The 25,710-nt window shown below is 37.6% G+C and overlaps 1 protein-coding gene across 7 annotated transcripts in view; it reads right to left on the reverse strand.

The window, feature by feature from the left end:
• Window positions 1-25,710, reverse strand: part of WDPCP (WD repeat containing planar cell polarity effector) — a 148,506-nt gene that overhangs the window by 120,825 nt on the left and 1,971 nt on the right. For 5 of the 7 annotated variants that reach the window (XM_074536987.1, XM_074536979.1, XM_074536981.1 and 2 more), the window contains exon 2: window positions 25,420-25,501. The gene's annotated coding sequence lies outside the window, so the exon portion shown is untranslated. Of the gene's footprint in view, window positions 1-17,378; window positions 17,506-18,186; window positions 18,591-25,419; window positions 25,502-25,710 lie in introns of those variants that run through there. The other 2 variants (XM_074536983.1, XM_074536985.1) reach the window with 2 other exon arrangements.

Below are 25,710 nucleotides of genomic sequence, written 5' to 3' on the forward strand. Positions count from 1 at the left end.
AAACCATCTCTCTACAAGACTAAACATGTGCAATCTAATTTCCATTACTGATTATCATGATCTATGACATATGCTCTGTGCTGCCTTACAGCAGTTCAAAATGGAATGGCAAAATTAATGGACAGGGGGAGATGAACCATAAATTTTCTAGCTTCATTACCAATATCAAAATTTCTGCAACTATTACAGGCATTGACATATGAAGACAGGCATTGACATATGAAGAACTGCACAAACACATTAAAAAAAGCAACTGATCCACAGCATGGAACTGAGTAACACAACATTGCACGATAGGCCCTACCTCCAGGATACCCCGTGGTTAAATTACAAAAGCAGGGAACACAAAATACATCACTCCAGCATGCTGAAGTTATAGAGGCATTTCACTTTGACAGAGTCAAGTTGCTCCACATGGGGCAAACAAACTATTCCGGTTCCCCCAAGTGCTCTTCATATCTGACAACACCTTTCTCTATAGATCCTTCAGGGTCAGGAAGAGCCTGGATACTGCAATTCCTGCATCAATATATGTCTGAGGACTTTTAAAGGTAGTTCCTTACTGTGAAGTCTCACAGCTGACCTGGCCTTTGTCCTTTCCAAGGATTTCTTCATGAGATATGTGATATTGAGAGCTACTTTCCTCATCTGTCAGCCTACATTCAGGATTGCAAAACACACACCAAAAAAATATTCCATTGCTCGATCACGCTAACACAAGTCATATTAATTAAGAATATGTTTGTGTAATTACATGGGAGAGGTGCTTTGCACAGCAGTTAAAGTGCATGCAACATCTATAATAAGCAACCCTGTGTGTAAGACATTATTACAGTACAGGATTCTTGGTCTGAAAGAAAGAAGTAATTTGAAAATTGATGCCAAGTCTTTGGTGTTTTCTAGGTCACATAAATTGTTATTAGGACCTGATATATTTAAGAAACAAAGCTCATTAAAGAATATTTTATCCGACTCAATAGGAACAATAATTCTATAGCATTTGCTGAATAAAGTCAAACACATTTCTTCCAACAAGTTAATTCAAAATGTATCATTTACAATAGCAGCCAGGTCTGAATGGCTATTGCAAAACTTTGATTTTCTTTAGACCACTTTACCTAAAAGAATAAACATTGATGCAATCAAATTTTCACACCTTAAAGTTATAATGATTACTTTGGTTAGACGTAATTCTTTTCACAGATGCAATAAGCAGAGTTGCATACATTTTGTGATAAAGATTTGCAGGCTAAAAAAACTGTTAGCAGGACAGCCCAAATGTCCTAAGGGAAGCCAGCTCCCCAGTTACTGCCCAAACCAGGGAGCAATATATAGGAATAATGCGCACATGCTCAGCAAATCCATTTTTATGTTTTCTTTTTAATTTTAATATCAAAGTATTCCAAAGCTCAATTATGCTTCATTAGTGAAACTGTGACTATCCCACTTAATTATTTTAATATCTCAGGATTAGACAAGGAATGCAGAATTTTAGTAAAGCAGACAATGAAGGAAACACACTGACTGTTCCAAGAAAAAAAGCTGTATTTCATGTTTTGAGCCAATCAACGATGAGCCACAGATATTGTATTACAGATGATTGCTTTAATCCTAAGGCATTTTAGGGTGTATTTGAAGTAACACAAGCGAAGCTTGTTTTGATATATTCACAATATAAAGCTGCTAGGAGATGGTTCCTAGATTCACACTGTGAGTTAAGTTCTCTCTCCACCTTTGAAACCAAAAAAGGAATACTTGCAAGCAGACTTAAAGTCAAAATAAAACATCAATTTATCACACAGCTCTTTCCTGAGAGATCCCTTTTCCTTCTGCGTATCACAAAACCAGAACTGCAGGCACACTCGCCTTCATCCTGTGCTACAAATCTTTCATTTAAAACTGCTAACTTCTCTGCACACATTTCTCTCAAGTTTTTAAACACCATTTTCACCTCCACTGCCTTCAGAAACTCCACAGAAGCACAACTTTACACAATGGCACCACCTTGTGTTTCAAACGCCAATTTCCAATGCTTGTGCTGACCTCAACTTCATGCCTTTCCCTCATAGTGGATGAAAAATAAACTTATTTCAATACAATTATATCAAATATGGTAATTAAAAATGTAATATATTATTTTGTCATATAGAAATATATTATACAATATAACTATTTCTTTCAGATGAGACTTATCCCATTTTCTGCCACTTTAAATTTGTGTCATTCATACCCAAAATTACCTACAATAAAACCTCTGTGAGAACATTTTTAATTTAGTCCCTGGTTGTTTGTCATATAAAAGAAATGCTTAGATCCTGATGGATGAGCTATTTTGGGGTCAATTAAATTGTCTCTAAAGCAGGATTTACCTGCTTGGTTAAGTGGAAATCACATATATGTATCTTAAACCATTATCCGAGAAATGGATAATTCAAAAATGTAAGTCTGAAAAAAAATGTTTACTTAAAAGATTAAAGGCAGACATTATAGTATTAGTAAAACGTGTCATCCTGCACCCAACCTTTTATTGTTATGGGCAGGGTGGCAGCCTTGCTATTTAGAAGTGGCAAACCACCTTACTAATCTTACAACTCTACTTAAAGTTGTGAATAACTTTGCAAATCTTCATCTGCGTGAGCTGAAACACGAGTAAGTCCTCACCAAGCTGACTTTTCTTTTTTGGAAGTGGAAAGTGAGGTAATTTTGTACCAAAAAATGGTTCAGTTGCTTACATTTTACAGCGTTAATCTTTGAAACTCACTCACTACTACACCTAGGCTGTATCTTAAAAAAAAATAATCTGTGACCTTTTCTTGAGGAAAACAACCATGTTCTTCACAATTGCTCTGTAAAAGAAATCAGTTTTAGTAAATAACATCCACAAAAGTTCCATTTCTACTTAAGGTGCTCCAGTGTCCCTCTTCTCCATGCTGATTTGGCAGTACCTAATTCTTTGAGCCTCCTCTTAAAGGCATTGTGCACCATGCTCTTCAGGCTCCTCATTTCCAATAAAAGCATTCTATTATTCCAAGGCCTAGTCCAATGTACACTGGATTCTGGGATTCAGAATAATCAACTTTTCACAATCTAAACTGTTAATGGTTCTCCTATATCTCATATGCTCCTCCTTACAAACCTAACCCTTGCTTCAGGGTTCAGGGTTAGGTCCTTCTCCTTATTCTGCTCTTCCACCTGCTATTTTCTTCTTCATCTTAATGTAATTCATTGGTGGTAAAAAAATCCAACCAACCAACAATAACTACAATGAAAAACCCCAGCTGTATCATTCTATTACTGGCTATACTCAAGACACATTGGTTCAATATAAGTAAAGGCAGAATTTATAAAGGTAAATTTTGTCCAAAAATACCTACATATATCCTCAGATATTTACAAGGGATTCCACTGCACAGTATTTGAGGCTGCTGATATAATGGTCACACATTCCCCTTGAGTCACCAATATCATGGAAACAGCAGTTTTCTAAAACCTTCTTGCGCAGACTTCTGCACACCTTTTGCCAAAATTTTTTAGCATTACATCTTTGAAAGAGCTCCATGACTGCAAAGGTCCTGACAACAGACCTCTTCAAAAAAAGCCAAAGCTGCTGATTTTCCTTCAGCTGTGCTGGTACAAGTGCTTATAAGGCATGCAAAGGAAAATGTTCAATTTAAAACCAGTTCAATTCCATGAACCAGTGCACCAAGCAACCCTACAAGCAGTTTGCCAGTGCAATTATGCTAGTGATGCAAGGGCAGAATGAGAGCTGTGTCAGCTGGCAGGGTTGCCAAAAAGATGACTCTTAAAACTGCATTCTCAGGAGAGATAAAATGAGAACCTCTGACATGGGCAAGGCTTTTTCAGCTGGAGTCAGTGGTGCACAACAGCTCCACAAGGAGAGGATACCTCAGAACGTGCCTGGAACAGTCCTGTTTCTCTGCAGCATAACAGTAGAAGCTGAGTGGACAGTGTGACCTAGCAAGTCTATCTTCTACCAATTATCTACCCTGAAACATCTGTACTCACTCCTTTTCCCCTCTCTTCAGCCCCCTGCACTCCAATACCACAGATGTTGTGTAAGAGTTGCTGAACAAACACAAGCCTGGCATATTAAAAATAACCCCAACCAGAGTTTACATTAATATGCCAGACTATAATCTGGGATGATTCAATTTGTTTTTATAAGCAGCAGAGGCTGGAAGAATGAGAGGCACCTCCCAGTGACATGCTCCTCACAGACCAAGCCACGCTTGCAGACTTTGCTCTTCTTTTCTCCATAAGCTCAGGAGGGGAAACAACCTTCCCCCTGCCAGCTCCTCTGGGAGGCCAAATCAGCAGCAGCACCTCAGCATGCCCCAAACATCTTGCACTGAGCTATAGGCAGGTAAACAGGAGCTTTTTCTAATCTTTTTTTCTCTCTGAAGAAAAGGTTGGGGACAGAGCAATGGTTACCAGTGGTCATGGTTATCAACGGTTGTACATATCTGCTCAGCTGCTGGAGACAAAGGAGTGAACAAACAGAAGACTCTGACAAACATCTTTGTCCTTTCTGAATAAAATGGGATTTTAGGGAATCTGAAAATTTAAATTCACTGCATTGCTTGGTCACAGCCCTGAAAAATGAGGCATACTGTGTCAGATGAAAATCAAAAGGCAAATTTAGGCACAAATTAACACAAGGCCACACGATAACTCCATCTCTGTGGACTGAAAGGCCATAAAGGTGACAAATTCCAAACCAAGTTGATGATGATGACAAAGACAATGATGAAGAAAAAGAAGAAGAATGGTATTTTGACAAGCAGATATACTAAAAGCTGGTAAAGACCAGGCTTCTACAATGAAACACAGAAGCATTGCAATCACTACACATCCCATTCCTGCCAGCAAGAAAGCCTTTCACATTAGACTACCACTACCCAATTCCTAAAGTAAATATGGAACAGCAGAAAAATGAATACATGCTCTTGATCAAATTATCATAATCAGAGAGAACTGCCATTGACTGCATACAAAATGCAATTGCACTTGCATGCACATCAGAGCCACGGCTCCTGTTCAACATAAACAATAAACAAACTTATTAGATCTGAAGAAGTTTTAAAGTTTTTGAGAATTCTTTATTTGGGTCCTTTATATCCCAATTGCAAAACCCCTGATTTCCGTGCAGGTAGAGAAATCCTGTACATAAATTCCTTTAAAAATACCTTTGTTTCTAGAGGGGGTATCTAGAACGTGAACCAGACTTCTCTGTAGAGCCAAGCATTGCAGTACTTAAGGCCTTAAATAGTTCATTCCTTGTCTACACTGCTTTTGAGTGTGAATGCTGAAAGATTGAGGGAAAGGCTAAAGGATACAATTGCTCTAGTTCAGTGTGCCAGTTCTTGAGCAGGGCAGATTATCACCACACAAATGCAATAGCTCAATACCACTTGTACCCCTAATTCTCTTTTCCTTGGCAACAAAGGGGTTCTCACCCTGTTGCAGAATGGCTAAGCAGCTTGTGAAATTGGGATTTCACAGTCCTGCACTGATGCAAGGTGCAGCTCAGTGCCCATGGTACACTTGCACCAATTTCATTTTTCCTCCATTTGCCAACTTACCCTGTGGACCTGCTATGTAAGCAAATGAATTGTTCCCAAAGCAGAGGCAGCACAAGAACCACAACAATCATCCCAAGGTAAATTGCCCCAGATTGTGCATCACATCCCTTAGGCACTTTATGCCCCAGTAAGGCCAGTTTACAAGTAGCAGCATTTGGCACCCACTGACGGATTAACACACACAATCCACCTTAAGGGGAGCCTGATGATATCACTGAGAGTTTGATTAATCCATCACACTGATTGCCTAATGCAGGTGGTCACACATGATCCTTCCTTTCCATGTAGATTTACATAGCAAACATGAAAGAAATAGTAAAAATTCCTTTGCATTCAGGAAGGGGATTTAAGAAAATGAGTTCCCTCTTGAAAAACAAAAAAGCCTGTTAAACTGTTGTGTTGCCGTGCAGTAGCAATTTGTAGCCGTGCCACTTGATATTCTATAGAAGGCAAACGCTATTGACGTGTTCCAACACCCACTTTCACTCAGGGTGAACTGAGATTTCTCTTTGCCAAGCTGTGACACAGATGGGTGTCCCAACAACATGAGGCCCTGTCTAGTTCAAAGGATCCAAAATAATAAAAAGTTTAAGACAGGAGAAACAAACAGCAGTGCTGAAGCGTATTATGTACAAAAATCTTCCAGGGACTCATGAAAAGAAAGAATGACTGACTTTGTTTTCAGGCTTTAAATGTTGATCAGTCAATGCAGTGTGACTCAATATAAGAGGAGGCTTTGCTGTTAGGCAGAAACAGCAAAAACTAAGGTAAAGCGGACAGTTTTCTGTATAAGTTGTAGCACAAAACCTCTCTTTTCATGCTGGGAAGAAGTCCAGAATCAGAGAGGCTCTTGCTCTGCACTTGTACAGGCCGTCAAGTTTTTTTCAAGACATTTTTCTTTTCTTCATTTTCAGACTTCACTTTCTTCTCTTTGTAGCTCTCATCCCACCTGACAGAACAAGGCAGACTTCTTGCTCTGCCTTACAGTCTCCTGCCATTTCAGTGCAGCTATTGATAGGATCAGTCAGGATCAGTCTTCCTGAAGAAAGTCCAGCTATGTCTGCTGTGCCAGGAGTCAATTTCTGCTCATTCACACGCAGGTGGGCCAGTGGCCCAAAAGTGAGACAAGTGCATTCTCTGAAGATGCAAGCTTTGGACAGCTAAATGGTGAAGGTCTCACAAGCCACAGCCAAAGTCCAATTTTTCCAAACCTATTTAAAATGCCTGCTCCAAGGAACAGAGATATCAGTGTCTTCAGGAAGGGGGAAAACATTTAAAAATGTTAAGAGAAAGAAAGTGCTTGGCAATTTTTCCTAACTTCATCCTTAAACAGACTGGCACAATCTTTTTACTTCCAAATATCAAGAGCTGTAGACATAACATACTTCACTTATAGCAATTAAGGTCAGAAGCAACTGAAAATAAGTTCCTACAAAATGAATTAGGCAACCTTTCTGATCTCACCTATAGCAAGTAATTCAGCCCACTGAACAATTTCATTGTCAGTTACATATTGGAAATGTCATTTGTTTTTTTTATGTCACTAAATGACTCTCAAATTTATGTGGGCTTGGATACAGATGTTATGCTGCACACAATGAATAAAGAAAGTATACAATTGGAAGCAGGTAAAATCCTTCCTAGAACAATATTTATATTTAGGGACTACATCAGTCTTTATCAAAAGTGGAATTTTTGTACTCAATAAAATTGTGTTTAGTCTCTGTCTTTAAAAACTTTAAGTTTTGATATCTTCTCATAAACAGAATGCTAACAAAAATGTGAAATTTTATGTTTGTGTTACCTCTCTAGAAACAAACCAGCAATTACTATTCCTTATTCAAGACTATTTCTTATATTGAACATTAGTGATATTAATATATAAATAGTATTTAAATGAGTTACCTGAGCTAGAAGAGGATCGGAATTCTGATTTGACTTGGGATGAAGTTATTCTTTGTTCCACAGACAGAAAATGCTCATAATAAAATTATTGCTTCAAATCTTCCTTCCCTCCCTTCCAAAACCTAACCTGATATTTACATTTCCTCCTTCTTCTGCAATTTGAGGAATGTTAACCACGCTTGTTTTCACAGGGACAAATAAAGATGACAACCAAGGAAGCAATTACAATAAAGGTCTGATCTGCTTCCACTAAAACATATACTTCAGCTTCGAAACAATATGCCACTCAAATGGAATAAACCCTACCTGACACTAAAATTACCAATGTTTGTCATGTCTGAGCACATTTTTGGACCAAATTAAACAAGCAAGTATTGCCTTTATCAAGTCTCCTAAAAGAAAAAGAACATTTAATGGCTTAAAAAGCAAGTCCACGTAGTGGGTTTCTACCACTTCCTCTTATAGAGAGAGTTCTGGGCACTTATAAACTGTGAATTTTTAATTTTTTTTTTTTTTAATGGCATCTTGATTCTTGGTGGATTTCACTGGCAGTTGTGTTTGCAGCTTTGAAGTCTCCTCCAGGTCTGTCATTTGGTAAGGCTGTTGATGGGTGCCTGGGGTGCTTTGTCCTCCGGGAGGCTATTTTCCTTTAATTCATCTCTGATTAGATGCAATTTATGCATTTTCATCTGTTTTATGTAAAGATCAAAGGGATCATGGTTCCCAATGTCGACCCTATTATAGACAAAAGGGGAAGGCTGCACATTTTTGCTTGGTTGCAGTTTAAGCCTCAAAGCGCCCGTTCATACTACGCAGTTCTTATATCTCTCATAACCCCACGTTTTTTATGGAGACCCATTCGCTTGCCTGTAAACACCTGCACGCTTTTATATTTATAGAAAACAAAATCGTGGGGTGAAATTCCCATTCTCCAATCTGCTACAATGATTTTTGCCCAATGAGAACAAAGAGATAGAAGTTTAAATTCAATATTGCCATAACAATATTCCTCTTACCAGTCCCATTAATAAATCTATGGCACTTCATCTAATACAAACTGACATAGCTGGCCCTGCATCAGAAAGTCTGTTCAAAGCTTTCTCAATATATTTTTTCTGTCTCCAAGTTACAACAAAGACTGATTTTTATGCAATTTAAATAGAAATTATTCCCAACACAAAGATAACTTTAAAATTTATTCCAATAGAATCAATATCCAGTAAGCCTTGATATTAATGACATTGATATTAACACTTGTTGACAAAACAAGAGAAAAAATACAGATGTCACCAAAACTTACCTGAAGTGAAAAGACTTCTAAAATTAAGGAAGATTTATTTTATTACCATTTTTTAAAGCAAACTCAGTACATATGCCAGCAAACATTCTGAGATGGGAAACTTCCAGGATGTCATCCCATGCCACTAAATACACACTGTAAATGCAAAAGTAACTTCTCACTTCCAGTCAAACTGACTACTTCTGCATAAGGGTTAAATCTTCCTTTGTCTCATTAATCATGCATAGAAAGAGGGAGAAAATATTGTGAAGGCAGATAGAAAGTGGGGAAAGCCTTCCAAAATTCCACTTTTTTGGAAGAGGCATAACACTGTGTTTGGGAAGGCTTATCACACGGCAATGCTGGGAGAACAAAGACTGCCTTGGTGGCTCCTGATATTAAAGAATTAAAGAATTAGGAATGTCCAGAAGAGGATGTTCCAAATGAAGGACTCATAATAAACGGTGGCTCTTACCTTGAGCATAGTGGAGTATACCCTTAACAAGTTTAGAAACTTTGCTAAAATGATTATGGTCATTCTCTCACTGCAGTGACAGAGGGGCTGCATAAATCAAGTGAGGTACACGAGAGCATTGAAAAAAAGATGCCCAAGAACTGTACAACTTATTCATTATCTAAGCAGACAAGAGTATTTAGAATTTATACTTTAAAAAATAGAAATAAAAAAATCTATCATATTGTAAAGGACTTTGCAATTTTCTGCTCCAGGACAGGGTTTTTGCTCAACCTGAGTTACCACACACCACTTAAAAAAAGTTAAAAAAAGACATCCCACCATCACTTCAGGGAAGTGATGAAACTTAGGAAACTTGCGACATTTGCTATGGATTAAAAGGAAATAATTCTTAAATGCATTACAATGCTCCCATGTATTTGTGTTCTTCCACAGCAGCCATCGCTGGGATTTTGCTGCTACTTCCCAATCTCCCAAAGCCATGCATGTGGTAACTCATGGTCAGTGCAAACAGAGAGGAGAGATCCCAGTGCTCACTACAAGGTAATTGCTATTTTTTCTTCTGTGCAACACAGAATTGCCCTTAAAAACACTTAAAAGCCTTGAAAGCCACAGTCACAAAACTAGACAGGCTGAATTCTCAGCTTGCATCAGTAATACCACCACAATAAAGTCTGGTCTTTGATAGTTCCTAATACACCAAACCCAAAGATCAGGCAGAAGAGGTACTAACACACATCCCTGCCCTGGCAAAACACAGAAAACTCCAACTTGCAGGACAGTTCAAGCAATAATTATGATAAAGAAGTTCAGGCTGTCCATCTTATCCATAGTAAAAAAGCAATAACTGAGCTCTTGGAAAATGGGTCTGAAATCAAGACAAACTCTAAGCAAAAATAGCTATAGGGAAAGAAACACCACTGACAAAGAACAAACAGTTAGCAGGGTTCTTGAAATTTCAACAGGCAAGGAAACTGATGAGATACTTAGGAATGAATATTCCAAAAGAAATGGAAAAACTACAGAAAGAAAAGGTTAGGTGCTGCTTTTAAAAGGCAAATATTACCTTGAGTAAATAGATAAACATTCAAATTCATTTCTAGGGAGCAAAAAGGCTTTTCCTGTTTCAGGTCTGACTTGCCCTTGCCCAGGAATCCCTTAAACTGCATTCAGACACATGTAATCAAGTTTATATGGTAAAAGAATGGGGAGAAAACTGCCCAGGGGCTAAAGGAAGGTCCTGTTTGGGAGAAGGTAGTGGGGCAGGGGGAGACCAGGTGAAGAACCCTTACCTTTCCTCTCAGAAAGTTGTTAAAAGGTTGATTTTTCGTAAAATTCAGGGTCTCTTACTGCTTAACAGAATTCAAGAAGAAAAATTACTCCGGGATCTTTTCAAATCGGAAAGGATAAAACTGAAATTCTACATGTAACAAACCGACACAGGAAAAAAAAAGGAACCAGGAATTAAATGCTTGTTGCTTGTTTTTCTTTTTTTTTAATCACTTTATGATCCTCTGAAACCATGAAAGAAATTTCCATGGATTTTCCTCTGAGACCTCAGACCAAGACATTCGAAAAGGAAAAAAAAAAAAAAAAAAAAAGAAAAAAAAGGAAATGGGTGGCTAGACTGAAAGTGGTTTATTCTTTATGAAAAACAAAAATTTGTCTGCTAAAGGTAGTTAGCCTAGTTATCTTCTGGTGGAATTCAAGAATTCACTGCAAACAACTTGTGGATAAAAAGGCTCAGTTTGAATAATATTTCCAGCTCAAAACACTGATCCGTTCAAAGTGTTAATTCTGATTAGAAGGCCAAAATGGAACAGAGAGGCAAGAACTAAACTGTTTCTATATATTGCAACTGGAACAAAATATGCTATCCACAAGTGAATAAGCCATTTATCAGACTACTGAAAAAGTAAAATTTACTAATTTCTCCCACCCATGCAGTAATTTCAGATAAAAAAATAATGAAGAATTACATTGTGACTACAGTGAAGTTTTTTCAAGCCTATTTTAAAATACAGTAAGAAAACAAATTCCTTTAAAAGAAAACTGAAGAACAAAACATGATTTAAAAAACCTGCATTTTTTACTCTAATGAACGCTGTATTTTCAAATTCCCTGTTTTTCTGGTTTAGGCAAATAAAGACAACAATAGGATTACAACAATATACTTTTAGTTTTGCAGTCAGTTGTCTAATAAATCACTCTAAAACCCCTTTAGCAACTAAAATTAAAAAACTTGTTCTAGATAGAGATATGCAATTTTATGCAGCAGTCTTTTCGAAATAAAATCCAGTTTAAAAAAAAACCCTTTTGTTCTCAAGTGTTTACATTTCAGATTAATTTTTAAAGTTTTCTATAAATCTTCAACATTGTTCAGATATATAACCTAAACATGAAATGTGGCAAAAGTTGACAAGTTAATTTATTGCACCCTGTAATCAACAATCTACGCTGATCTTCAGAAAAGATAAACCAGAAAATAGTTGCTCGTTCTGTAAAGGAGATAAAAGCAAATGGGGAACTCTGAAAGTGTTCCAGAAATGCAAATGCATACATCATTTGTGCTAAAGGCAACACCAACAATCTCCCTCAAACGAAGCCATATATCAACATGTAAGAACAAGGAAGCATTCTGCTGTCAGCAGAAAACAAAGGAAACATCGCCCATGATGAATAAGTGAGTTTTGAAAACAAAATGGCAACAAGAATTACATAGTACTTAAAAATTTCTTTTCAGTGTTCTTCTATGCCACAACACACAGAGGTTGTAATCCAAAGGACAGACAAAACAGTGAACTTGTCTGATTTTCCATGCACTGGCGATGTTCAAGCTCAACTTCATATGCCCAAACCTCCATGTTAGGTTCTTCACTTTTCCCTCGAGTTTCCCAAATTCCTTGTACATTATATTCAGCTTGTTCACTTGTTTGTAGCCATGCCCTTCATTTCCCTTCCCCTTCCTCTCCTCTGCCACTGCACACAACTCTGGTGCCAGGCAAGCACAAAGCAGCTCACCATGGCTTCTGGAGCCCTCTCAGCCAACAGGACCTCCAGAGTTAATCATTGATATCAAAGGCCAAATGGAAAAAAAATCATTAAGCTCAGGTCACAGTCTTTTCTTGAGCACTCTGGGGAAGGGAACACCAATTTGCATTTCCTTGAATTTTAAAAAAACAAATTCACATTTGAAGCTTTTAAGATTTCCTCCTTATCCACCAAATGCATTAAGTCAGCCAACATGCCCCAAAAATGAATGCAGGATGGAAGGTAGTGAATGTGTGAACTGGAAGGTAGAGACTATGTGAACTTGTCCCTTCAGGGGACAATAAAAAAAAAATTACTTACTCAGCAGATTTTACTTATATAAATCAGGTGATGATAAAAAAACCAAGAAGGGAAATAACAGTGTAGTGGATATAAATGCATCTGTTATCTAGCTGCAAATTAGAAAGCTCAAAGGCTTCTACTTTGAGCTAAGTCTTTAGTTCATCATTGGAAGAAAGGAAAACTCTCAGGTACATTTCTTGTTAAATACCTAAAGCTGCAAAGCCAAATTAATTCTAGAATATATCTATATGTGTGTATGTATATATATATATATAAAATTAGTGCTTCATATTTACTGATTTAAACCATAATCTCAATAGAGACAAAGACACAGTTTTCATGACCAACAGAATTAGTATTTGCTCACTCCAGAAGAGTAAATTTTTACAAACCCCAGCTTGAAATCTATTTTTGGCACATTCCAAATCGGTTTAGCTTTAACACTGACTTGCAAAAGTGTGTCACTTTTTAAAATTATCCATTAAACGATACAACATAGTCATTAAAAACACCCACTCTTCAAAGCTCTGAAAGATCTATTACAGGGCAGTCATGTAGGGTGAGCAACATTCTGCTTGCTCCCTGCTCCTCCCAAAGTATGTTATCCCATTTCAGCTGCCACTACTGAAATAAGTACGTAAATCCATAGTCACGTTTCACTTTTGAAAACTAGAGCACTTATAAATTGGCATTAGAACCCTGAATTTAGACACTCTGAGATTATGACAAAACTCCACTGTTCATAAGGCATGCTACTGGGCAATAAATGCCATTCCCTGATTCATTTTCGAACAATGCAACCTCTTAATAATAAAAAGGAATGTTATCCAGGCTTTGAGGAAAGATGCATGGATGAGTGATAAGATAAAGTATCTTCAGAGAAAAAGAATGAAGGGTAACTCATTGTCCCCAGAAAGAAAAGGTGAAAATAGCAATGGATCGCTACCTGGTGAAAGCCATATGTATTTCGGGATTTTTTTCTGCACCTTTCCTAAAACATAGGCAAAAATTAGAACAAAATTTGATTGTTAATACAAAGCTGTAATAAGTGTCACAAAACCTACTTTTTGGTGTGCATGGATATGCCTTTCCCCAGAGGGATAAAGCTCCTTATACCCTATTTCTGCCATATCCAACCACAAACCTGGGCAGATCCACTTTTTCATCACTTTTACTTCACAGCAAAAGTGTGCCCTGGAGCAACAATCCTAAAAGGCAAACAATATCTCATTTCATAGCTCTTGCTTAAGTGCAGAAAGTGAATTCTTTCTGTGTATTTTCCAGAATCAGAAAGAAGTGGCACACATGAAAATATTTGTCAAGCAAAACCTGGGAGAGGTCCAAGAACACTTGAAGGTGTCAACAGGACTTGGAGAGGGGCAAAAGCCACTCAATTTTTCCTGCACAGAGAACAGTTGTCATGCTGAGGAAGCTGCCTCAGTTCTTGCTGAGCTCATTCCTGCTCTCACATTTCCAAGCACCAACTGCAGTTAAAGAAAAAAGAAAAACCCACAGCTTTTTATTTTTTTCATACTGATTCATCAAGATAGTTGTATCTTTTTGCAGCATGATGAGTGCCTAATTACAATGATTCAAATCTCTTGTCACCTTCAGGCTAGACTACAGATAGCAATGGGTTTTAGCCAGAGCAGATAGGGAAAACGAACTTGACACAGCACGCAATGGCTTGTTAAGCACAATATAATATTAAAAACATCACTCCCCTTTTTAATCTAGCCAGGAGGAGGGAGAAAAATCACATGATTTTGAGTTCAAAGTTGCTAAATCCCTTCTTCTGCAGGGGAACATGCTTGTCTGATTACATTTTCAGGTTGAATGCATTTGTCACTCTATCACCTTTCTCCACACTCAGTCCTGTTGGCTTCAGACAGCTCTTTCTCCTCCTAATATCACTGTAATTCCTCAGAAGTTCCTTCAGTCTACTCCCATGTTCCTTCTAGGGAAATGGTTATACGCAGGCTGGGCCCTCTAGTGCGTGGTGATGTTAATGCACCACATTCCCAGTGCTCTGGGCTTTGTTTTCCTCTACCAGATAACTTCTGCCAGGGCACCTACTCTGTTTCAGTTGCCTTTTTCAAAGGGACCCTATTTCTGCTTTCATAACTTCCAAAGAAGGAGGAGTTGTCTGAGTGACAACACTCAGGGTGTTCTGTGGCTTATTGCCAAGACTCGAACTCAGGCACTCAGCCCATGAACAGCAACTTCTGCCAAACCCCTGCAAAAAGAGCATCAAAAGCCCAGCAAGAAACCTGGGAGCTGAGGACAGAGAAGCAGCTTCCTCACCAGGGACAGAAGTTCAGAACTTGAAGTTACTCAATACCTCCAATACAGGTCCTTTCTGAGGCCAATGACCTGCACTACCTTTGTGATCAGAGGCTGCACACAACAGGCACGGTGGGGGCTCTCCTTGCTGTACTTTCAGCTTTGGCTTAAGACAGAGAGTGAACCCCTGAGGCTGTGATTCCCTCAGTCACTCTGCTGCATGTCCTAACCCTTCAGCATTTAGAAAACCATCTTGATGCTCCTCTACCACATTTTTGATTCCTCAGGTTCTATTTCAGGACCATTAACTTAATTATCCATATAATCTCAAACCATTTGCTTGTCTTTCACTTTTTGTTTCTTAGGATAAAAAGGACCTTGCTAACAGGCAAAACTGGAGATGATTAAAATGCTTTAAATAAAACCCCTGCAATTATACTTAGAAACCCCAGGTATTTTTACATCACTTAAAATGCTTAAATTTTTAAAGCAATGAGTGAAATGTCTTTAAAATAGGCAGAATTATGTACATAACCAAAATATACACTGACAAAGCCTGCAATAGTCCAGGGGCAAAACATAATAAAATATAACACAATAAAAAAGCTGGCAATGGTACAATTAGTGTGAATGGCATCAGAATAATCTGCATTAATTCTCAACACAGCAGATAACTTCACTATGTCTGTATGACCTCTAAACTGAAAAACCCCACTAAAAAAAAAAAAAAAATAAACACATCATCAAAGATTAACAAACATAGATATGAGTGTCCTCTGTATGAATGACTGCTCTTTACACCCTGATGAAGCTTTTCAGCCATAATCATTAACAAAGAAAAAGGAAGCCCAATTGAATAGAAACTCTCAGTACAGCCCAAGCTGCACATTTTGTTACAACTTCCCACGTTACTGACAATTAAATTAAATGCACCTCTTGACTGCATCACACCCAGGCTATGCTATTGAAAGTGTAAAGATGTATTTTGTTTTGATTTTAAAATAGCTTTTAAAACAGCTTCTGCCAACAAAGGCCTTCCTAGTTTTGGAGGAGAAAAAGTCATTATAAGAATCTTGTTAATGTCACAGAACATGAGGGAATAGCATACAAGTGACCAAATTTGCTAATGGGCTTGGAGTTACCTGGGGAAATCATTGCAAAGTGGCAGCATTTTGAAACTTGCTTTTCTTTCACCTCAACATTAATTTAAAGTCTTATTTTAAAATCTTCAAAAAAAGTGTTAATGCCCTTTCAAGCTGTGTATTTGATTTGTGTCCAACAGGTGCAAAAAAAGATGAAGAAGTTTATGAAAACCAAGAATGGGCTTAGGTTTAACTGCTGCAGATCCATTTAACATAAGGATCATGACCTGTCCTCATGGCTTTTTAAATAGAACAGACTTAAATTTATACCCCTGACATTTAGCATAATGGAATAACAACTATTTATGGTCTCCCTGTCAATTCTGGTAGTAAAACCCTGGATGTGGTCACAGAAATTATAAATCTGTATTGTTATCTGGAAAACAAAATGATTATAATAATTTTCTGCTATTACAAGCAATTGTCTTTAATTACCTCAATATATATTACTTAATTGCCTGAAAAGACAAAATGTCAGCATGAATAGCATTGGTTTGGCAGCCCCAAATTAGGAACAGCCATTGAAATGGTGCACATTCTCTCTATTCCTTTCCTCAAAAATACAAGATCTCACAGAAGCTTGCCTACCTTGATATGTAATAAAATTTGAAAACTGAAATAATACGGAATCAGACAATGCCAAAAATTCAAGTGGTGTGTTCAGATCTTTTAAGTATTAATCAGTTCACAGTTTGACCCCATCTTTCTATCAACCCATTTCTCATGTGGCTCCAATTTACACCACGGGTAAATGGCAATCTAATGGAAACAGTGGTACTGAGCACACAACCTAGAATGTGATAATTATTCTGGAGACAGACATACAAGGATGCCTTTACAGCATCAGTCAATCACTGGCAACCTGTTTTCATGAGGTTTCAAAAAAAAAAGAAATTAGTAGAACGAGAAAATTTTTAAAAATATATAGCAGTTGCCCATTACAATGATTTCTGTGACTGTATTATAGATCAGTTTTTGCAATCCTATAATCCCGCGTATTCCAAAAAACTTTCATTATTAACAAAGTTTGACTACAATTTCCAGCACAAAGATCATCTTTCCCCCTTTTTTTAAAATTTTAAACACTTCAGTTCTGTGTTTGCATGGAAGGTTTTAGCAGGAGCTTTCAGGGAAGGAAGCTGCTGGAAGCTTTCCCTGTTTGCAGCAGAGCCAGTGCCAGATGGGTCTAGGAGTGACTCCCTGCTGGACAAGGCTGAGCCCATCAGCAATGGGCTCCATTGCCTCAGGAATAACACAGTTATTTCCTCATTACCCTATTGATGGATAATAAATTAAACTGATTTCCCTGAGTTGAGTCTGTTCTGCCCACAACAGTGACTGGCTCTCCCTGTCCTTACCTTGACCTTATTGTTGTATTTTCTCTCCCTCCTCTGTCCCACTGAGCAGGCGAATGAGATAGGCTTTGGTGAGCACCTGATGTCCAGCCAGGGTCACCCCACCACAGCTTCACCCATGATCTCTCACCTATAATAAACACTGTTTAAACATGCATTCATCTGGGCAGTGTGGAGGTATCTTGTCTCCAAAGAGAGCTGTGACTGACCAGTCTAGCTAGCTGCAACACTTGCCTCCTTCCATTTTCACAGATGTAAAAGATACAATTTAATTAACTCATCCACACAAGTGGCAGAGCAAAACAAAACCACTAAATGGCTGTGGCAGGGGGAAGGAATTTCCCCAGAGTTAAGTAGTTTCTGTATTTTACTCAAGCCTTATTTTACATAAGTCTTTTTAGGACTGATACAATTTTAGGGTCTGTCTCACTTCTATCTGCGGGTTTCTTTTCCCAAAATCTTTGTCTGAGTTGGATTTGCTCAAATTAAAGTCACAGCTGCTGCTACAATTCTGTGTGAGGCTTCCTTCTCATCCACATTCATGTTAAGGGAAGCAGCAATATTTTCACCATTTTCATTATTCCTCTACTTTTAAACAGAAGTCCAACAGCATAATCTTCACACTAATCCATGAAACAGATTACAATTATATATATGTTAGAAAAGATACAGAATTTTCATTCTTCAGTTTTCTTGCCCTGTTCAGTAAATACTGCAGTATTTCCTTTCATTATGATAACATTTCTTTGATCTCAGGAAAGAGATTTTTTAAACTTCATTGTTAGAAACACAAGTAGAGTAACTAACTTACATGGCCTCAATTAGAAAATGGCATTTGCTGCAGTTCTTTCATGATGAGGGAGTTTTAAAATTCACAGCATGCCATCTTCTGAAAATCAAGCAGCAGCACTTCACAGGTAGGCCACTCGTGGAGCTTTATGCAAAGTCTGCACTCACATGTCCTTGAATTCAGAGTGACTAATAACCTCAGCAAGGTGCACATTTGAAAAGAACACTCATGCTGAAGTTGGCATTTATTCACTGGCATTATGGGTGGCATATTTTACAGCTGCTTGTTCAGGAATATTCAACCACCTGCACACTGTGTGTCATTGCACTGGAGCTCAGCCACACGCTGAAGCTGTAAGTGTTGCAGTTTTGGTAATCGGATTCAGAAAACAAGCACGACAGAGTGAAATTCATTTATTAAGTAATTTACTAAATAGGGATACTACTTGATATATTACAAAGCAGACAGACAGAAAAAGATACTTAGGGGTTTCCCAATACCACATACCAAAAAAATTCTACCCAGAAAACAAATAAAAAACCCTCCAAGGGAGAAAAGTTGATAAAGTTAAATATCATCACTGACATATGCCAAAGAAGCTACTCCAGCAAGATCTCTACAGAATATAAATATTTAATTTACTCTATGATGAAAAGTCAATCAATCAAGTTATTCTGCAACAGTCCCAAGAAGTAAGGTCTGCTTACTATCTGAGTATTTATTCAAATGAAACTCCCACCAACATCACTGTTTCATAGCTGTCCTGCTTTTGTATCTTAACACAAGAATGGCACTATGTTACAAGTTTTCTAGTACAAGTTTTCTTAGACTGAATTCCACAGGAAGAGACCTCTGCCACAAGTTGAAGAGTAACAAAGTTAACAGCACTCCTAAGAGGTAGGGGACTTTGCCAGCAGTGTTCCAGGAACATTCTGGGCTTTCATAATAACTTGCGTCACAAGCTGCACCTCATTCACTGACATTACATCACTATGACTCTTTTGTCTCAATTTCAACTTATTAATTACATTTGCAAAGGAAATCTTCCGATATCTTAAAAAAAAAAAAAAAAAGCCAACTGCATCCTGGGCTGTGTTGTAAAAAGAAAGATGGCCAACATGTCAAGAAGGAGGCCTCCCTTTTTCTACTCTGCTCTGCTGAGACTCCACCTGCAGTTCTGCATCCAGCTCTGAAGCCCCCAGCAAAGAAAAGTAAGGATCTGTTACAGATGGGTCTAGAAAAAAAGCCACAAAAAAGGATTGGAGGAAAGGAACAGCTCCCCTTTTTAAAAAGGCTGGGAGACTTGGGGGTTTTTAGCCTGGAGAAGAGAAGGCTCTAAGGAGAGCTTATGATAGCCTACTAATACTTAAAGGTGGCTTTTCAGAAAGGGGGAGAGGGACTTTCTACATGAGGTCTGGAGTGACAAGACCAAGGGCAACAGTTCTTATCCAGAAAAGAGTAGATTTGGATTAGATGTAAGGAAGAAATTCCTTTCTCTGAGGGGTTGAGACACTGGGACAGGTTGCCCAGAAAAACTGTGGATGCCCCAAGCCTGGCAGGATTGAAGGCCAGGTTGGATGGGGCTAGGAGCAACCAGATCTAGTGGAAGGTGTCCACAGTGCACTGGACTTCAAAGGTCCCTTCTAGTCCAAACCACTTTGTGACTCTGTGACAAAAGCAGCAGACAACTCATTGCAATTCACTGCATCTATTGTTATTGGAACAAAAACTGGCAAAAGAGTGGATTGGGAAGCATCTACTTAAATACACAGATGAGGTACAAAAGAGTGGAAAGCTTTGTACATTAAGCTTTATATTTGTGCCTGCTTTTCTTTATACTTCTATTTAAGGAACAGTCAATATAACCATTAAGACAGAAATAATTTTTTAATTGACAATAAAATTGGAAATAATGTCATGATTTTGAAGTCCACACACACCTATTCTTCCAACACAACTCTCTAATGCATTTTACAAGCCTTCCATTTCTCAGGCAAGACAAGCTCAACGTTACAAACCCACCTAAGTGTCTTCCAAAAATGCAGACTGTCCTTTACAGGTGCAGTTTTTAAAAGTTTAGTCATTTCTGTCTAAAAATTATGCTACCAGATGGTGTAACTACACTGCAGTGGATACTCTTGTCTTCTCAGAGGCACATTCAAAAAGATAATCATCTCTCAGATTTTATTCAATACAAGATAATGGATCACTCTACTAACTCAGAAGTTTGGGTACAACTGTCTGGGACCAACTACAATGGAAAAAAAAAATACCTTACCAATGTTCAATAGGTCTCAGTTCCCATGAAAAGGAATGTGACAACTCAGAACCCACCAGTGGCCCTCAGAAGGCAAGCTGATGTCCACCAGCACTGCAGAGCATTCCCAGCTTTCACTATAGGAATCAGTGGCATTCATTTAACAAGGACAGGGCCTAGCATTGCAGTTAAACTAATGGTGCTGTTAATGGCACTTCACTAATTTATGTCCCACATGGCTATGTTGAACAAATAAACCATCTGCAGTATGCTGCTGTTCTGAATTCTCTCTGCAGGTATCAAGCCTTTGAATCACATTCCCCTCCAATCTAGTTTGTCAGGAGTCACAAGTGGTCCAATTACACAGGCAACTGACCCACTACTGCTCAAACACTGCCTCTTGTGAAACTCCATGAAGGTAAGAAACATCACAGTATTGGCATTCTCCTGGACATGGCCCTGTGACAGTCAAGTGCAAACAGAAAAAAGTGAGCAGCAGGTGGAGAACAGCCCTATTCTATTTCTCTAAACACCACAGATCTTATTTTTCCAACAGAAACATGGCACTTGTCCTTGTTCTGGCAACACTGAAATACTTAGATGGTAATCAATTCAAGCTAGTGATTTTATAAACCTTTTAGATACGCTTTTATTCTTTCCCCGAAACCTTGTAAGCTGGGGATTCACTTCCAAAATAGTTTTCCTATCAAATACAGCATATATAGGTTATAAAAACCCAAAAGGTTTAATCACCACTTTTTTTTTTACAGAAGTTCATTAACAGGTTTGCCAAATTACCCAGCCCAGAAATGTGTGTATATATTATTAAACCCTATTTTAAGCTTGCATATTACTTTCCTTAAGAGTGTATTAGTTCCTCTGTTTGGTGTTTTATATATTTACAAAGATACTCAAAAGTTTTGTCTTATTAAGAGAAAAATTCCATAGAATGAGAAAAACTTCTCAGGTAACTTTGGAATCTTTTAACTTGTAAATTAGCAATGAAAGCACCGAGATAAGTCTTTGGGAATATATTTGAAGTCTTAATGAAAGGGTCAGATTACAAAAAGCCATAGTGGGAGTATTATATGAGGAAGCTTTAAAGTTAGTTGCAGTGTATTAAAAAAACAACATTCAGATAAATTATTTTTCACTGCAGTATGCCAAGTTTTTGGAGTTAGAATTAAAATTGGGCTTTCATTTTAGACCAAGTAAAGCATAATACTAGACTATAATACTGCATATACTAGTGAGATCCAAATGCCCACGGTGTTGCAAGAGAACATTTTCCCTCAGGCATTTGAAATGTAATGCTTCTTTAATATTCTCTGTTGGATATTGTTAGAATGGAATTTCAAATATTTCCTGCAATTTGAGTTAAAGATTACTGAATAATGCTGAGCAGCAGAAAATTTTCGAAGCGTACATCTAAAGCTGGCACAGTAGCTTAATGTCCTGTTGTTTCTTGCTTTAGCAAAATTAATTTCTTCAGTCTTCAACCACAAATTCATGCACCACCTGGAGATACAAACCCATAATTTAACTGTGCTGTATTTCTAGCTCCCTTGCCTAATACACACTGAGGCCAGACTCTGTATGTCAGGCAACTATAACAGGAAAAGGCCATTTCAGAGCAATACTTTATATTCTTCTATATCAGACAGTAAGCAACTCCAAAAATAGTATCTGGCCCATTATTGTAAATAAATGGGATTACAGGCCATGAAACAAAAGCATGTTTTTTTACATAGACAAGAGTAACACCTTTCCAATAGGACTCAAAACATTCAAAAGGCTTTTATCCAATTAAGGTCCAATTTTTTCACCATGTCTGTGTTAGTGCTTTACCATGGCTACTCTTTACAAGTAAGGGTAGATGGCAAGTTGAGCAAAAAGGCAGAGCTGTATCATTCTAAAAGGAAACTAGAAAAACACAAACTGCAACCATGATTCCTGGTGCTTGATTACTTCATATAGAAGCCTACTTCATCCAAAGATGCAGCCTCTTTCCACCATTTGGGACATGATATAAGTGGTCCATCACCCAATTTTCTCCTGTGGCCATTGCTCCCTTCTCATTCATACTTGGGCACACGACCTGAGTCCAAATTAACCAATTCCTCAGCATCATCCCAGCCTGACAGGACAACTCCAAATGACTTCATGACAGGCTCAAGAGTTTCTAACATTTTCTTTGAGCATGAGCCTGAGGACCATTCTCATGGGTTCCAACATAACCCTGCCCAACACTGACCTAAAAAAACCAACAAAAAATATATGCATGCCTGGTTTTGAGCAACAAGAAACTCCAAGTTATGTAGCATTGGTATGGACAATAGAGTCCACACAGCTGAAATCAGCTGGAATTTTATTTAGAGATGGGAACATTTAGCCCTGCAGTGTGCAACTGAAGGAGTACAGGCATGTGCAGAGAGTACTTGTGTTTATGTCAGCAGAATGAATAAAGGCAATTTCTTCTTTCTTTACTCAAGTATCAGTAGACATTGAATATGGCCAGTATTATAAGCATGTATGCTACTAAAACCTCCCATAAACTCTGCTGCTGCCTAAAAATTGGTTTGGATAAGGTTTCCAAAAGCAGGCCAGATACCAAAATGAATCTGTTAACTAGCAGAAAAACATCCATACAGGAAACAAAGTGCTTAGTTGCCTCTTACACTTATTACTGATAAATTCATGTTTGAAAGTTATTTTTTACTTATGAATAAGTAAGACATAAGACAAAATCTCATGCCATTAAGATAAAAAATTATCAGTCTTTTCTATCCATAAAGAATTATATTTTATACAATTAACAAAAAATCAACACTCTAAGATATCATTCTTTTTCCACCAGTATTTCCCAGGATATTTTCTGTGAAACACTATTTAATTCTTGGGGGAAAAAAAGGAGAAAAATTTAGTTTGTACAGTGGCAGCTATTAAGAATTTAGTTCTGCAAAAATACAGAAATAAAGTCACATGGATGTTGTAAAACAAGCTGAAATATTTTAAGCAAACTATGTGACCATAATTCATAGAACTAAGCCTAAGAAGAAAAACTCCTGTAACTGTGCAAGAGATTTGGCATGGAAGAGCATTCACCAGCCATTCTGGCATGGAAAGGATGGATAAAGGAAGCAGATGGATTCACCCATCTGCACTGCACCTAAAAAAGGGAAAGTCATCATTATGGTTGCTAGCTTCTTGTTCAAAATGTATAACTTGATTATCAGGTTATAATGAACATATGCAAAAGAAAGTCTTACGAGAGAAAAAGCAAACATTTATTTTCAGTAGGATGTGTTTCCCTTGACTAAATTGATTCACTTGACTAAACGCTTACCTCATTTAAAAAATTCCCAAGGACATCAGCTTAATCTTTCATCAGTTTACACCTAGTGGGGGGAACGGGTGCTGGTGCTCATGTTGGGTTTTTAATGTTGCAATGAATTAACTTTAAGAGTACAAGGTTTGCTTTGGTAGAACTTGAACTGTTACACAGGTCATCTCCTCTCTAGAATACCAACCTGCCTCTTCTCCTCCAGACAGTGACATTAGTGAGTACAAAACCCACACAGTGCTGTCACAAAGTCTCTGTTCAACCAAGAGAAAGACAGATTTGTGTTAAGGCAGAAAAATCCACTAACACTACTTCTCATGCACCAGGAACACAACCCTTCTGCTCAGTTTGCAATTATTCAGAGATCAACTTTGCTGAATTTACAGCCAATATGCCAAAGTCTTTGTGCCGTGTCCAATGTGGTTGTTTGGTTTGTGGGCTGGTTTTGTTTGGCTTTGGTTTTAAACAGGGACCTTGTAACAACTGTGAGAAGAAAACCCTCCAGAAGTGGTGCTCAGGTGGTGGATGAGGACAGATCTCCCAGGGTCCCTCAGCTCTGGGGGTGCCACTGTGCCACCACCCCCTGTGGCCAGTGATGGAGCCCTGAACCCTTTGGGCACCACAGCACCCACCTCAGATCTGATGTGCACCCACACCAGAGGAGGCCTCAACTCTGAGTGTCCCCTGCCAAACCTACAATACCTGCTCGTACTATCGACCTACTTAGGAAAAAAACAAATAAAAATAACTTTCTGTTCACAATTTTTATTAATATTTGACTAATGAATAGTTCATAAAGATTACTAATATTACATGCAAGATACAGACCATTTGTGTCCCTTTATAGGCAGCAGGCACATGAGTAAAGGATGTATTATTGCATCCTAGCTACCTGTTAAAAACATGCTGAAGGTTGTAAAAATCAATTAACGATAATTACCCAACTTTAATTAAAAAACCAATTAAGCTGTTAAGAAATTAAAAATAAGCAATAAAAAATTAAACTACTTCCATAGAAGATAAAATTTCTCTTTTACAAAGAAAGTTTTCACCACAGCAAAAACAAAATCTGGATTATGAATGGAATTTATAGATTAGCTTCTTCATGACATTCAATGTCCATGCAGTACTACACAACTGAAGTTTAGAAATGAATGGTGAAAAATTATGTTTGGGACATTAGCATTAGGAATTTAAAAAACCCAAACCCTGTATTAATTTTCTAAACTACGATTTTAATAGTTCTTGTTCATATCTATATCTTTTTAAAAATCTATTATAGATTCCTCACATACTTTAAAAAATAACTTTTGATTCTCTTAATTCTATTTCAGTATTTTTTTGTAATGTTTTACCTTAGTTCTGAAAAATCTCTTACTATTATTCCCTTGGACCAGAGCACAGAAGAGATTTACAAAACTATTTCAATTCTAGCATTTCTAGTTTTGAACCTGGCCACTATATTGTTAGTTTTTCTTACACAGTCTTGTGCATTTTAAATGTTAATTATATCACATAGACTTAGCTACAAGAGACATGACTTGGTGACAACACTTGTAAGTAAATGAATAAGATAAAAAAACTGTACTAGACATAGAGAGGAGGATAAAAAGAGAACTTTACAAATAATTGAAAATTAAGTGTAAAAACTTACCTAAAAATATTCATCCGTTCCTATAGATGGCAATGAAGTAAAAGAAAATCCCATCCAAAATACAGTTAAAGAAGACAGCCAGCTGTTAACAGAGAATAATTCATTTTAAAATATTTTTAAAAAAATTAAGAGATAATTCTGGCAGACTACCCTTCAAAACTACTAGTTGCCTTAAAAATAATACTTAATCCCCTGAAAATAGAGATTAGAACATCTTAATACTTCAGTGTGCTGTTTAGTTACCGATTTCCATGTAATTCAGTATCTTTTGAGTGCAAAAATTGCAAAGTG

This window comes from Zonotrichia albicollis, chromosome 3 (genome assembly GCF_047830755.1).
Source record: "Zonotrichia albicollis isolate bZonAlb1 chromosome 3, bZonAlb1.hap1, whole genome shotgun sequence".
NCBI lineage: Eukaryota > Metazoa > Chordata > Aves > Passeriformes > Passerellidae > Zonotrichia > Zonotrichia albicollis.